This window comes from Thermobia domestica, chromosome 1 (assembly GCF_964235325.1).
Source record: "Thermobia domestica chromosome 1, izTheDome1.hap1.1, whole genome shotgun sequence".
Taxonomy (NCBI): domain Eukaryota; kingdom Metazoa; phylum Arthropoda; class Insecta; order Zygentoma; family Lepismatidae; genus Thermobia; species Thermobia domestica.
Window position 1 is genome coordinate 118,882,147 of NC_137454.1, and position 15,090 is coordinate 118,897,236.

The following is a 15,090-nucleotide window of genomic DNA, read 5'->3' on the forward strand; positions in this document are numbered from 1 at the left end:
TTGTAGCAGCGGAAATTGGGTTAGTAAAACTTTACTTTTTGCATAGTATGATTACGTAATTAAGAGCATTGGTTAATCCCTTTATCCTGTTTCCAGTTTTAATGAAAACATTTTAGAAATTTAAGAAAATTTGATGATTTTGCATCTAAGTTTACTGATTACCAAAGCTCGTATTTCTAAGATGTGGTATTTTTGTGTTGGCATCTTCCAACGTGTCTAATTGAATGTAAACAAGTTTCTGACTTGCAAATATGAAAATACGGTTTCTATTGGTCACGTAAATACATATTTGAACCATATTTTAGCTTTTGGTTCTATATGAGGTCGAAGTGATAAAGGCATATTTTTTGGTCATGTATTGGCATCTAAATTATTTTGAACTTTTTCTCAGAAATATGTGGTCTTGTGTGACGGGATTTGAAGGAATACTGTACAGAGTGAGTGGCAGTGGTTCTTGAGCTGGTATAGCGTCAACCACCTTGAAAAGAGAAATCACCACTTCATCCTCCAGGGTTTGCCCAAGTAGGCCCAGTCCGAAAAAACCCACCTGGGTTTTTTGTTAGTATATTATTGTTATAACTAACGTGATCACGTTGAAAGATTTTTTTATCATCATATTTTGGTCTTTCCTTGGGTGAATTAGATGCTTTCACGTTAAGGTACACAACAACATTCATCATAATATTTATACGGTTCTGAAAAAAAAAAAAAAAAAAACTTGCCTTAGCTTGAGACAATTATAGAACAAATTACTGTATGGATTATGCTTATACGAGGGCCATTTATATTTTGAGCCTAATAATGAAAAAACAGTAATTTGTCATTGAAAATTGATTTATTGTTTTTCGAAATATTCTCCTTTATGATCAATACACTTTTGCATTCGTTCGAACCATTTGTCAAAGCATTTTTTCCAGTTTTCTTGAGACACCTCCATAACATGGTTTTTGAACGCATCAATGGCTTCTTCCGCCGACGAAGGTCGTTGTCCACGCAATTTATTCTTGACATTCGGGAACAAGAAATCATTGGGTGCCAAATCAGGACTGTACGGCGGATGACCCATCATTTCGATTTTTTGAGAGTTCAAATAGTGTGTTGTTAGACGAGATGTGTGAGAGCTCGCATTGTCTTGATGAAGAATGATTCGACGGCGCTTGTTTGTTTTCCGTATTTGACCGAAGACCCCCCGCAAACAAATTGTTGTGTACCATTCAGAGTTGACCGTTCTACGTTCCTCAAAAGGCACAGTTGCCACATGACTGACCAGTTTTCCCGAAGGAAAAAAAAAAAAAGGTGACCATTTGTTTCGATGTGCTTCGAGCGCGAACACCTTTTGTTGGATACAGTCCACTGCTGTTCACGTTCCGGCTCATATGCATATGTCCATGATTCGTCACCTGTTACAATCTTATATACGTCTTTTGAAGCACCGCCATTGTATTTATTGAGCATTTGTGTGCACCAATCGACGCAAGCTTCTTTTGAGTTTCTGTCAAATTATGTGAGATCCAACGAGAACAAACCTTTCTCACAGCTAAATGATCATGGAATATTTTATATATGCTGGTGGAACTAATGCCTAGGGTTGCCTCAATCTCACAATATGTCATATGATGATCTTGCAGTATTAGGTTCTGCACAGCATCAATGTTTTCTTGAATAACAACTGATTTTGGACGACCTTAGCAAATTTCGTCATTGAGCGAATGGCGGTTACAAGTAAAATCGTTATACCAGCGTTTTACAATGGCAAAGGATGGGGCTTCATCGCCAAATGTGGAAGTTGATCGATGTATCTTGTCTTGATAATCCACGTCGAAAATCGTAATAAATCATCGCACGAAAATTTTCATAAGTTAATTCCATTTTTCTGTTGTCACGCAATCTTCAAGTCAACGTAAACAATACAAATACAGCTATTAACAAACCATTTGAAGTACGTTATGGTCAATAATGTCAAACGTTTCTGTGCAAACAAAAAATAGCGCCTAACTACAATCAGTGTTGTCAAGGCTCAAAATATAAATGTGGCCCTCGTAGCCTGTTTGAAGTAAAATATGCAATTTTATATTTTAGAAAATACTTTCCGTGAATAGTGTGTACTCGACGACGCCAAGGGACGTTATCCCTCATACGTTTGACGGGTTTAAGGCCATAGGCGCCGGTACTACCAGTAAATATGTAAATACATTAGTAAAACTATTAGTATTATTTCTTACCGTTGACGGTAACAATTATTTTTCAGTAAAATTTCATTTTCCAACAACAATAGTTTAGTTCAGTCTTTTGTGTTACTCTTCAAATAAGTATTCTGTAGAATCAATACTGGCAATAGCATAAAAATTCTTGTCAAATTTAAGAAGCTTAATGCTTGGAGTTCCGATGACTACGTAACGCTTACTATTTCAAGTGCTGAATTCAAACTTCTGTACTAGTGGAAGTTTCGATATACAGTAAAGAAAGATGCATTTTTGGGAAAAACCCACCGTAAAAGAAGTGCTCGGGAAATTCCCGCAATTGAACGCACAAAGCATTGGAAACGAATACTTCAACAATAAAACTATTTATTTCACGCTGGAAGATATTTAATTTCATGTAAGACATTGTGAAACATTTACTTCATAAAATATAAGTTATATCTTTGTTTTAAATTAATATCTTTGGTATTCTTATTTGGCGAACGTCACTGAGGCTCCTAGGATGACTCAATCTACATTTGTTCGTTTGTCTCCCTGTACCACACACACACACTACAGGGCACAACTTTCGGTCTTTAAAACTTCCCGCTATTTAAAACTTCTAGGGTACAAAGACGAGACACTCTAAATTTCCTGTATATATTTTTGGCGGCGTACCAACTTAAAATTTCAAAATGGCGGTCTTTTTTTTTTTTTTTTTTTTCAAAATAGCGGGTATCCACGCTACAGGGTGCAATTTTCGGATTTTTAAGTTGAAATTTTGAGGGTAGGAGCACGAGACATTCTAAATTTGCTGTATAGATTTTCTCGCCGAAATTTCAAAGTGGCGGCCACTTATTCAAAAGAGCAGTGAATAGAAAATTGTTACAAATTGTGACAGTGAGAATCTTGAAATATAAATCATATTTTAATACTTTTACCCCAAAGACATTGAAATATTTTGAGGGGAAAAAAAAACGAAAATATCCGAAAAACCCGTATGGGGCCCAGGTGAGTTGATTTTTTTTTTCAAACGCTGTCAGTCTCTTTCCTGCAGTCAGGATTTAAAAAACTAGACCCATTTGCCATTTTTCAAGTTTCATTTTTTTTTTTCGGATGTCGTTGACGGAAGTGTTTAAATGTAATTTATGTATGAAGATATCATTGTCATCATTTACAGCAATGTTCTCTTCACTGGTGTATTATTCATTATTGTCTATTTTAGACCTCCAAACTATGCAATGCAGAAGGATCGTGTTTTATAGAACGCCTACGTCCATCTGCCAATAAGTATCAGAGCAAAAACGGAAAGAGATATCGAGAAGCAGTCTTTTAGAATTGATTCAGGGTTCCAACAATAGATCTTTCGTCCGTTAACCCTTTATTCAACCGGAAAGTGGTAAAAGTGGATTATTTCCGTTTTTAATGCTGACCGCCATAGAATAAGAAATATTACAGGTAGACAAAATTTTTGGGAATCGATTCAGTGTCTCAAGAAAAGATTACAGAAGGTTGTTCGCTTTATATTCGACCATTTTTGACGGGTACTTACCTTAAGAAATACTGCGCCATCACCATCGATCATGTTCTATTGGACCCCCAGCATTGTGGACTATCAGACGGCATCGCAATTTCCATTGCAGCAAGTTCCGGCACAGGAGAGGCATGGGAATTCTGTCCCACTCCTCCCTGCAATCTTTCCATAGACCATCTAATGTGCGCGGGCAGCGATGTTGAAGACGTTTCAACAGTTCAAATGAGCAAAAATTCATTGGACTCGCATCTGGGTTTTTCACAAAAATATCTTCAAACGAAATGACATGAATTTCTAATTCCTCTGCCATTTCCTGATAAAAACGTAGTGATGTTCTGGCGGTATGACTCAAAGCCTTGTCCATATGGATCATTACCTGGTTCGTGTCCATTCCATACAATTGTGGGATCTCTCTCCGATAGATAGTTGCCAGAATGGATTCTTGGAAGTATCTTGCATTTACCTTCACGTTTTTGTCCACTTTGCGTATCAGTAACTTACCCTTATATTCGAATCCCGTAACAACCATAAAGCCACGAGAGAAACTTTTCCTGCACTGACAAAGTTGCTACGCCTCTTGCCGTCAATATCACGGTTGTGATCGCCCGAATATGACCACCAGCAGTGAGATGCACATGTTTATGCATTATGACATCTTTCTTCTATTTGGAACCCGCCAGGTACTTTTCATACAGTTTCCTGCAGTTCGTCTTACGCTCGGCAATGTGTACACGGGCCTTCCGCACACACTTCAACCTGAGGCGCTTACGAATTGTTTTGTTTACAGCTGACGGTGCGAGGTGGAATCTGTGATCCATGTCACGTTTCGTCGGGGGATCTTGCACGCCAATCGACGAATCCCCCCTAGCACTACAGGTGTCACTTTGCTTGCACACCCTTCTCCTGGTGGTTTTCGTAGGTGAATGTTTTGCAAGGGGAGCCTGTTGTGTGTAACGTGCCATAATAGCTTTTGCAGTAGTCATTCCAAACGTTAACCCATTCTCCCGATACTGTTTTACAATGCGTACGTATGAAAACTTAGCATGGAAAAGGGTCATTACGTAACCCTCCCAATACCGGTTGATTTTCGGCGCCATTTAATAACACTCGCGCACATACATGGTCAGATACAACACTGCTCCCACTAGCAAACCTTCAATTCCAGCATAATACGCCAGGTAGCACCGAATTGAAAACGGTCGGGTATTCAGCGACAAATCTTTTGTATATCGTCATTCGCTTCTCTCCACTATAACTGGAAGTGGTAAAAATTTACTACTACTTTCGGCTTCCATATTGGTCTCCGTAGCGCTAAAACGGTAAGAGAACGAAAAGCGTTTATATATATAAAGGTATCTATTGATAAAGGTATCTCAACAATAGTTCTATCTACTCCGTTTATCCTCTAGTCAAACCAAAAGTGGTGGAAACAGAGAATTTCCGGTTCCAGCATTGATCGTCAGAGTGAAAACGGTTAGAAGTAGCTAGATTTTTTTAAAATCATCGATTCAACGTCTCAAGAACATGTACAATTTTACCCACATTTCTCTACTGAAACTGGAAGTTGTAGAAATTTACAATTATTTTCGGTTTTAATACTGATCTCCATGAAGCAAGAACGATAAGAGAGTGAGTGGAGCAGTTTTCTGTAGTCAATCAAGCTACTTCTAGTGCGACAAATAAATCTACTACCACCTTCCTTCACCTTCACATAGCAAAATCGGTACTTTTTTTTTTTTTAAATAATTTGTCTTTAGCATCCCAGGAATAAGTTCCGTCTATGAACTTATTCGCGCATTAAACTGGAAGTTACACTGTGGAGCTCAACGAACAGTTTGAGTATTGTAATGATAGAGACGGTAGTTTTTTTTCTCACCCTTTTATTACAAAAGTTCTATGTCCTCTAAGAAGTTAGACCTGCATGAATCAGCGCGGAGGTGGGTTGGTGTCCCCTGCCCAGTGCGGCGCGGAGATAGGACAGAGGCCTCTTGCGCGAGCACGGCAGAGGTAAAGTTAGGGAGTCTCTCTTGGTTAGAGTAGCGCGAAGACAAAGGTAGGAATGATCAGCTGGAACTGATGACTTCTTGGTTTCGACGTGCTCTTTTATAGCCGTAATTTGGAGGGAGAGCCTGTGAAGAGCTTGTACGAATTCTTCGTGGTTCTCTCTCTCCTTCGCACTTGTTCGTAAATGGTTTCTGTCGGCTGCTTGATGGCCTTCCTCCTACTTGGTTATAGTGATTCAGATGTAGAGGCAATCATTTAGATGAACAACTTTCTTCTTTACATTCCGTTTTCAGGAGTCAACATTATATATATATCTTCTTCCTTCCTTTAGCTGATAGACATAATGCAACAACATTCCTATCTTCCGGATTTCTTGGTTCTTCCATTTTCTGTGACATTTCTGCAATAAATATATTTTTTTAAAAGCAAAAAGTGCATTCACTATGATTTCAAGCTGCTCGTGCTACTCCAACAGTGGTATCGCAGCGAGACAAAACCAATCGTTGAGTTGACTTTGAGTTTAACGTCCCATTCAGCAGTAAGACTATATGAGACGGGACCTACTGATTAACGCAGGATCCGAACCACATGAGCTCCTACCGGGAATCGAATCCGGGTCTCCCACGCCAAAGTCGCATACGCTAATCGCTTAGCCATGAAGGAGCTCTCAAAAACCAATCGTTGAAACCTTTTGAAATTTTGCAGTTATAAACGGTAATATCACTTAACTCTTCCGAGGTAGAAATGAACGCAAACCCCGCAAAATTCAATTATTTACCGTTATTTTCTTTCTTCTGTTGCACTGCGTAGCATTCGGACAAGAAAAGCTTTGAATCAAAAGCCGCTCATCTTCACTTTGCGCTTTATTGTTGTGGACAAGATCCCTCATAAACCCAAACTCACTTTCCAAACTGCTTTTGTAAAGGTTTATAGATGGTTTTAACAGGAAAATCAGTGAAGGAACAGAAAGATATGCTCTCGAATGATTAAATGCTACTGATATCTCAATTTTCGAAAAAAGTGGACAAGAGCAATTTTGATAACAAACTCGACATTTGTTCGGTTTCGCTTTTACGTGTGTGAAAAAAAATGGTAAAAATTGACAGAGATCTAATAAAGAGATAACGTCACTCTCAATCACTGTTATGTGAGGGATTAAAATAGCAACTATGTGCATCCGGTTAGGTAAATGGGAGTACCAAGATTGATGGATTAATCTGTATCAATGGTATGGGCAGGGCGCTTACTCGGCTCAAGCCATCACTTCTTTAGTACAGTGATACCGAAATGGATTCTGCTTTTATGTAGTATGTTCCATTTGTGTCTTCAATGTTATGAGTCATGTTTTACAGAAAAACATACTTCCCTTAAGCTCTATCTTTAACCCTACACAAGATTTCAGCAGGTTAGTTATATACTGTATTATTATTATTATTTCGTTTTCTTTACCATATGCATCAAAATTTACCATCTGATGATGCGAATAGAAAGCATTAAAAGGGAAAGTAGATTTTAAGTTTTATTATTATATTATTACTGTTTAGCTCCAGTTTAACCGCATTGTTAGTGTGCGTGACCTCGGAGTGCATACCGTGGTTCTGTTCTGGCTGGAAGCGCAAAAATTTCCTATTATTGACCTAGCATCACCAGACAATTGTAAAGCTCCCTGAATTTAGAGGAAGCGAACTCCGATTCAGAAAATCAGAAAAAATGGCGTTTGGGAACCGATGCGCTGGCCACTTCTCATCCAGTTAAACGTGAGCCATCTGCCTGGCCATAGCCTCTCATAGTTGTGGCGCTATGAAGTTTAATTTAGTACTTCAATATATGAACTAAAGTAATGAAAAGAATGTGACTTCTTTCTTATCTCTCCCTCCTTAATTGACAAATCTCTGACTGTTGACAAATGCCATTCCAATCGGAAAGGGCGGAGAGCATCATTGCTAAGAACAGCATGGGACACAATATTGTAAGGTTCCGCATGTCTCCGTAACATGCGATAACCATGTGTGTACTCCACGTGCCAATAATAAACAAAAACAACGCAGACGACGGATCCGAAGAGGAGTCGCCAGCAGTCGGCAAGACGTAGATCACCGATGGCAGCCGACACTCCAGGATAAAAGAGAGCGGCACGCATCATCGAGCATCTATCTACCCAGGTTGATCAAACCACCTGAACGCCTCTCACGACGCTTGGTCAGCGAGAGGTATCTCACCTGCAAAAGCCCTAAGACGCTTGGTCATTGGGTTCCTTTCTTTAAAGTATTAGTGGAACTGCTTATTGTATACCTTTTGTATTTAAGAAGACATTTTTATAATAAAAGGTGATGGGAAAGTCCAAATTCCCGTGTACAGTAATTGATCTACTTCTTTAAACTGAAAGAATTTTACACTACACTGTGGCAGTTGAATACCATTTTTTTCATTAAACATAAAACCATATCTAATGTAATCTTTACTATAAAAATCTTCTTTTTGAACTGGAAGCTGTCATTTTACTTCTCCCACACACTGACACAAACGAGAAATTACAAAATTAATACAACATTCACAACACCACAAAATAAACTCAGATCAGAACACAGGCTGAAAAATTAATGAAGGACAATAGCCTGTGAATGGTTCCAATACTGTAGCTGTAGACAGTTTGCGTTATGTTTATTATTCAGAAGCACAATAGTGACGCTGTAAATTAATATAGGCTTTTCATATGTTAATTATTACCAACAGTGCCCAAAATAAATAAATAGTGCTCTACCCTCTTTCGACATTATCCGAAACCCTTCGTTTTTAAAGCTGTTGAACAATTAACATTAGTTTAGAAACAATTCATAACTTGATTTACAATATATATATCAGGGTTGATATGTTTAAAACAAAATGTTTAAAACAAGTGTTTAAAACGAGGGCTGTTGTTTTATTCAGTTTGTTTTAAACAAATTGTTTTAAACGTGTTTTTTTTTCGATGCTGGTTGGACATGTTTAAAACAACTAAAATATCAGATTGAAGAAGCTAATTTAATTTTCTAACAAACAACCCATCCTCCGCAGGGTTTGTGCATGGAGTAAATTACAAGCAGAGTTATATTCTTATTATAACAGCAATTACTGAACGAAATTCTGCACATCAGTGTGCTTATAACTAAACCAACAGAAGTTCAAGTGAAGAATTTGAACATTTCATGAGATATACACCATTGAAAAGCTTATAGACCACAACTTCCAACGAGATAATATGCGTGACATTCCCGCCGTATTCGTAGAAAAAGAACAGACATAAAAAATCATTAAAAATATGAAAATATTGACTTTGCGGGGCCCTGGCAACCCTTGCAGTTACCTGCGCTGACAAAATGATGCTAATGTGTAGGCCACATACTTGTGACAATAATATAAGAAATGGTAGCCATTGCTGCCATTGCGTAATGAATTCGTTTTATGTAGGAAATATTAAAAAAAAAAAAATATGCGCAGAAAAACATTCATTGAATTAGACATTCTCTCCCCTCCCCCACTATAGTACCACGTCCATATGCAAATCATTTTTGCTGCACACATCATGTATACGAACAAGAATTATGCTTCTAGACCACTTCAGTGAAATATATCTTGTGTTATACGGGACCGTCCCGAAAATAAATGTAAATTAACCAAATTTGACCCCCTCTTCCTCTATAAACAACAAGTACACATACAGGTTACTATCATGTAGGGGACTACTTCATTGCTTCACATACCAATTTTTATGGATGTACGACACAGAGGGGAGGAATACCCGCCAAAACCTGATGAAAAAAAAATTGATGAAAAAAAAATTGATGAAAAAAAAAAAAAACTTCATCCTCCCTCTCTCGGCCGTACATACGTACCCCGTATATACATAAAATGCAAGTGACGGAAAGCTTTATCTCTCAAAAATACTTTGGTACCAAATCACCTTTCTAGCTTAATTAAGGACTGAGCTATTGATGTTTGTTGTAAAAATAAATGTAATTTACGTCGAAAAACTGAAACTCCAAAAATTGGCTAACTTTGTCCCCTCCGTGCTCCCCATAATAAGCAAGAAGTACAAATCAGGGTTGGCAAAAACCATGGTTTTTATTGAAAAAACAAAAAACCGTTTTTTTGGTTTAAATCAGGTTCTTTTGGTTTAAATAATTTGCTCTATATATTCATATCATATATGGACAGAAATAAGTTTGTTTCGCCTTGATGTTATTATGCAACTACCGGGTTATGCTGGAAGGGATCACATAAGCTTAAAGCAGAATAAAAATCGTTTCTCGAGTTACATCCGAGAGAAATTGTCCTCCATTTGAACTCGGAACCAGGACTAATTGGCCACAAATGCGATACGTCTGCCGACTCACTCACGAAGGAATCCTGATAAAAATACGTTGTACTGATCTTTACATGCTTCTTAATATAACTGTCAAGAGTCATTTCAGAAGGACAAAAAGATAAACAGTTGCACAAGTGAAACCATTATACAGAATTACATATGGACAATTTCAAAGTACTACGGAGTACAGAAGAACTAATTTAGTTCGAGTTAGTTAACAGCAACTTTTATTGGTCCAAATTAAAGAAATACAACGACTTAATTTGCATATTAGTAAGAAAAGTGAATAAAGATACGAATTATTTGAGTCCACTTTGGCTCAGACTCATTTATACATAAATAAATACCAAAGAGACTTCTCATTTCACTAAATGTCTCTCGTGGGGTCTGACCCCCCTCCCTCCACACACAAAAAGTACGGCATTTCGATGTATTTTATCAATAGTAAACATTGAAACGAAACAATATTTAGAACTTTTCTTTGATTGCAATTAAATAAAAACAATAATAACAACTACAAAAAAAATCACAAAACAAACATTTATAAACTTATATATATATATATATATATATATATATATATATATATATATATATATATATATAAGTTGCTTATGCAGTATAATCTTTTTGAGCAATGAATGGGGAAATTTAGGTCTGAATATAATACGAATAATATACGGGAGTGAAACGTGATAACCCACAAACGTGTGTTCATCAAGATTTTACAAACACTTACACTTTTAGGAACATTTTTCGTTTTTTGGTTTAAACCAGCCAACCCTGGTACAAATACACGATATTACCATGTAGTAACCTACTTCATTGCTTCATGTAACAATTTTTATGAATCTATCCCCCAAGAGGGGGAACAGCCCCAAAAAACTGTTGAAAACAAAACAAAAAAAAAACACGATATTTACCCTCCTCCCACATACATAAAATGCACACCAGGAAAGTTGCATATTTGAGGAATAAATTAGTACCAAAACCATCTTCCAGCCTTAATTTGAGGTTTAAGACTGAGCCATTGAGGTTTAAAGCCCTGACACAGCAGTTGCGTCAATGGGAGTTTAAAGATGAAGAATGCAGACGACCAGTAGAACGTAACACAAAGAAACTAAACTACATATTCTGTGAACGGAGATCGGGAAAATCCCGATTTTTTCTCCGGAATTGAACATTTGGGCGGATCGAGATTAGGGAAGTTCCCGAAATTTGATCTAGCGGTTGAATATAGATGGCAAGCAGTACCTAAGAGTGTAAAAATGTAATATATATGCTTATGTAGATTATTGTTTTAAACAAAATAAACGTTTTAAACATGTTTTTTTCTTGTTTAAAACAAAGTACTTTGTTTTAAACGTTAAAAACGTTTTAAACAAAAAAAAACATGTTTTAAACATAAAAAACGTTTTTTATGATTTTTTTTAAAAAAACATGTTTTTTTTCAACCCTGATATATATATATATATATATATATATATATATATATATATATATATATATATATATATATATATAGGGGTTAGACAAAAAATCTAAAAACACTTCATACAGGACACGTAATTTTGGCCCTCCACTGTACAACGTGTGTTGCGATTGCCGATCGTTTTTTTTTTTTTTTTTTTTTTTGTTTTGTTTTGTTTTCAATGTGTCATGTAGACCTTCCTCTTCCGTCAGCAGTAACCAGTTCACCTGTGAGTGTCGTGGTGTGAAAGTGGTGCGGTAAAACGGGCGACCTGACAGACTTCCAAAGAGGCATGATCGTTGGTGCCCGTCTGGTTGGAGCTTCAGTGGCAACAGTGGCGAACATTGTGGGGGTATCAAAAGGCACTGTGTCCAATGTCACGAGGGCATACACAATTCATGGGCAAACGACGTCTGCAAAGCACAACAGTGGTCGAAAGACAATCCTGTCAGATAGGGACCGGAGGGTATTAAAACGGATTGTAGCTGCTAAAAAGAAGACCACTGCAATGAAAATTACGTCTGAGCTCAATTCCGGCCAACAGAACCCGGTTTCGTCGAAAACAGTGCGATGGGAACTTCATAAAATGAAAATTCATGGCAGGGTCGCTATCGCCAAACCCCTGGACACAGCAGTAAATGCGAAACGGCGTATCCAGTGGTGAAAGGACCACAAGGCGTGGACTCATGAGCAGTGGAAACACGTAATGTGGTCCGATTAATCGACCTTCACCTTGTTTCAAACAACCCGTCGCGTTTACGTATGGATAACACCGTGGCAGGCCTATGATACACACTATCTGCTCCCAACTGTAAAGCATGGGGGTGGTTCTGTTACAGTATTATCGTGATATCGTGGTTTTTCGCAGGTCCCATCATAGCCCTGCATGGAATGATGAATGCTAAGGCGTATGAGGCCATTTTTGGGGAGCAGGTTCTACCCATGGCCCAAACCTTGTTCCCTGATGGTGATGGCATCTATCAAGATGATTTGGCACCCTATCACCCTGCAAAAACGGTGAAATCATCGTTTGAGGAGCATGACCAGGAGCTATCACACCTCCCCTGGGTCCCACAATCACCAGATCTGAACATCATCGAGCCATTGTGGTCTGAGTTAGAAAGGCGTGCTCGGTCTCATTACCCTCCACCAGCATCCGTTAAGAAACAGGAGCATGTTTTTGGAGGAACAATGGTACTGATTAAAATTAAATAAGTAGAATTAGGTATGGTAGATGATTTACACCAATTTGTAATTTACAATAAGATTTACGTTAGGAGATTAATTATTACGGCTTAGAATGTTTTTTTAGCTGAGTTTTACTAGAGGTAATTGAACTTGCAGGTGAAGGTAGAGACCTCTCATCAAAAATCCTTGGATTAGTCCTATCCACATGATTCACTTTAATTACCCTTGACGTTTAGGCTGTATTAGTCCTCCTTTTCTTTTTTTTTTCGTCCCCTTATATTTTTAATTTTATTAGTATTTTAATTTGACATTAAAGATTTGATTTTTTTTTTTTTTTTTTTTTTTTACAAAAAAGTCGCATTACTTTCTATTTTAGGACAAGTTGTTATGACATATTAATGTTCCTCTTTTTAAGTTTTTTTTAATTATTTACTAAGGCACTTACTTTTTAAACAACTTATTATTTCCATTTATTCATCTTATATATATATAAAATCCGGTTACAACACAGTACAAAATTCCACACACCACGATTTAGGAGCTGTATACGTCCATTCCACGTCGGATCCAAGCTGTTTTGGACGCAAAAGGAGGTCCCACACCATACTAGGTATGATTTTCTCACTTTTGCAAACGTTTTAGATTTTTTTGTCCAACCTATATATATACTAAATTACGATTTTCCTTATGGTTATTTAACATGCAAATATTACAAATGTTGTAACAAAGAGGTATTAAATCAAATATCGTACAAATGCAAAATAACTTAGTAAGAATCGTGGTTTCTTACAACCAGATTTGATAATACTGCACTACAATGCCATGCAGAAATCTTGCTGCAAACAAATATAAACTCCTGAGAATAGGATATTATTATTATTATTATTATTATTATTATTATTATTATTATTATTATTGAAGATTTGATAATTGAAAGCTGTATCGCAAGTCGCAGAAAGGATCAGCCAAAAACCACGTATGGCCAACGAGCAGAGAGGACGAAAGACGTAGAGCATGAAATACGCAAGGTTTATGAAGGGGCCGCCAGGTAAACAACGCTGAGAACCACTGCATTAGACGAATAAAGTGCATTTAAAATAATACATAACTTTAGCACTGAATTAAATAAACACCAGATGCAAATGTATCATATTTAACTATTATAATCTATCTTTAAAAACGTAAATCCTACGCTGAAATGAGAATATTGAGAACTAACTTTCGTGTGACAAATACACAACACAGACATGTAATGCTATTACACTTTTTACTAAACTAGTATTTAACCTCTACATATAATATACCGACGTTCTGTGAACACCCATCACATCTCAGATCTTATATTTTAAACATAATAATTACTTATGTCTTGAAATGATTGTATGAATATACTGTATATACAACTGATTTATTTTAATGTAATTATTTATGCATTAAGGAATATACCATTAAATACCAAAAATTTAACCCAAACGGGAATCAAACCCGTGAACTTAAAATTAGAAGTCCCATGCTTTACCACTGAGCTACCATGAACACTCCTGCTGAGTTCCTTCTGAATATAACTAAATCTTAAAGACGATGCGATTTAAAATCTGTTGCAAATGTTTTTTCTCTTCTTTTCATTCTACTATGGATGTGAGAACCATGTTCGCTGTCTTTCCTTTAATTGGAAATGTTCTTTTACATATTGAAACGTAAATGACAAAATCAGCGTTTGCTCACATGTGTACACAGTTTTGAATGAAATACTATTATCATTATGCATTTCAATGAATGTTACTTCTTTTCTACACTTAATAAAATTTCAGCATATCTTATTACACTTAAAACAAGAAAAACACATCTGTACAATTTTTCCTGATTGCGAAAGTTGGCTTGAGGCTCGAACTTGCCATTTTTGGTTTACTATTTCCGAAGATACCCGAAGTTGGACTTGGAAAATTTGTAGCTCAAAATATCCATAATCGATGCGCTCAGTCACTTGAAACAATTTACACTCGATTTCACTGTTCATAATTATTTTAATGGAGCTATTTATACTTCTGAAGTTATACAAACACCGTACAAGTCTCCAATCTCTTGTTGGTATTTACCAAATTACAAGCCTACCAGAAGGTATGAACAAGTATTAGTAGTCTAGTAGCTTTGTGAAATACTTCCTGGAAGATTAAACCAGCTAATGAGATTCCAAATATTCCTAACACTAGACGCTATGGCATCTATTGACAGTATGCAGAACTTATTTTTCCTTCTTTCCTTATAATGGTTTGAGATATGTTTTTCACATACATATTGGAATACTAAACAATACAAAGTCATCCACGAAGTTTGCAATATATAATCTCAAATGCAGATTTACATTAAG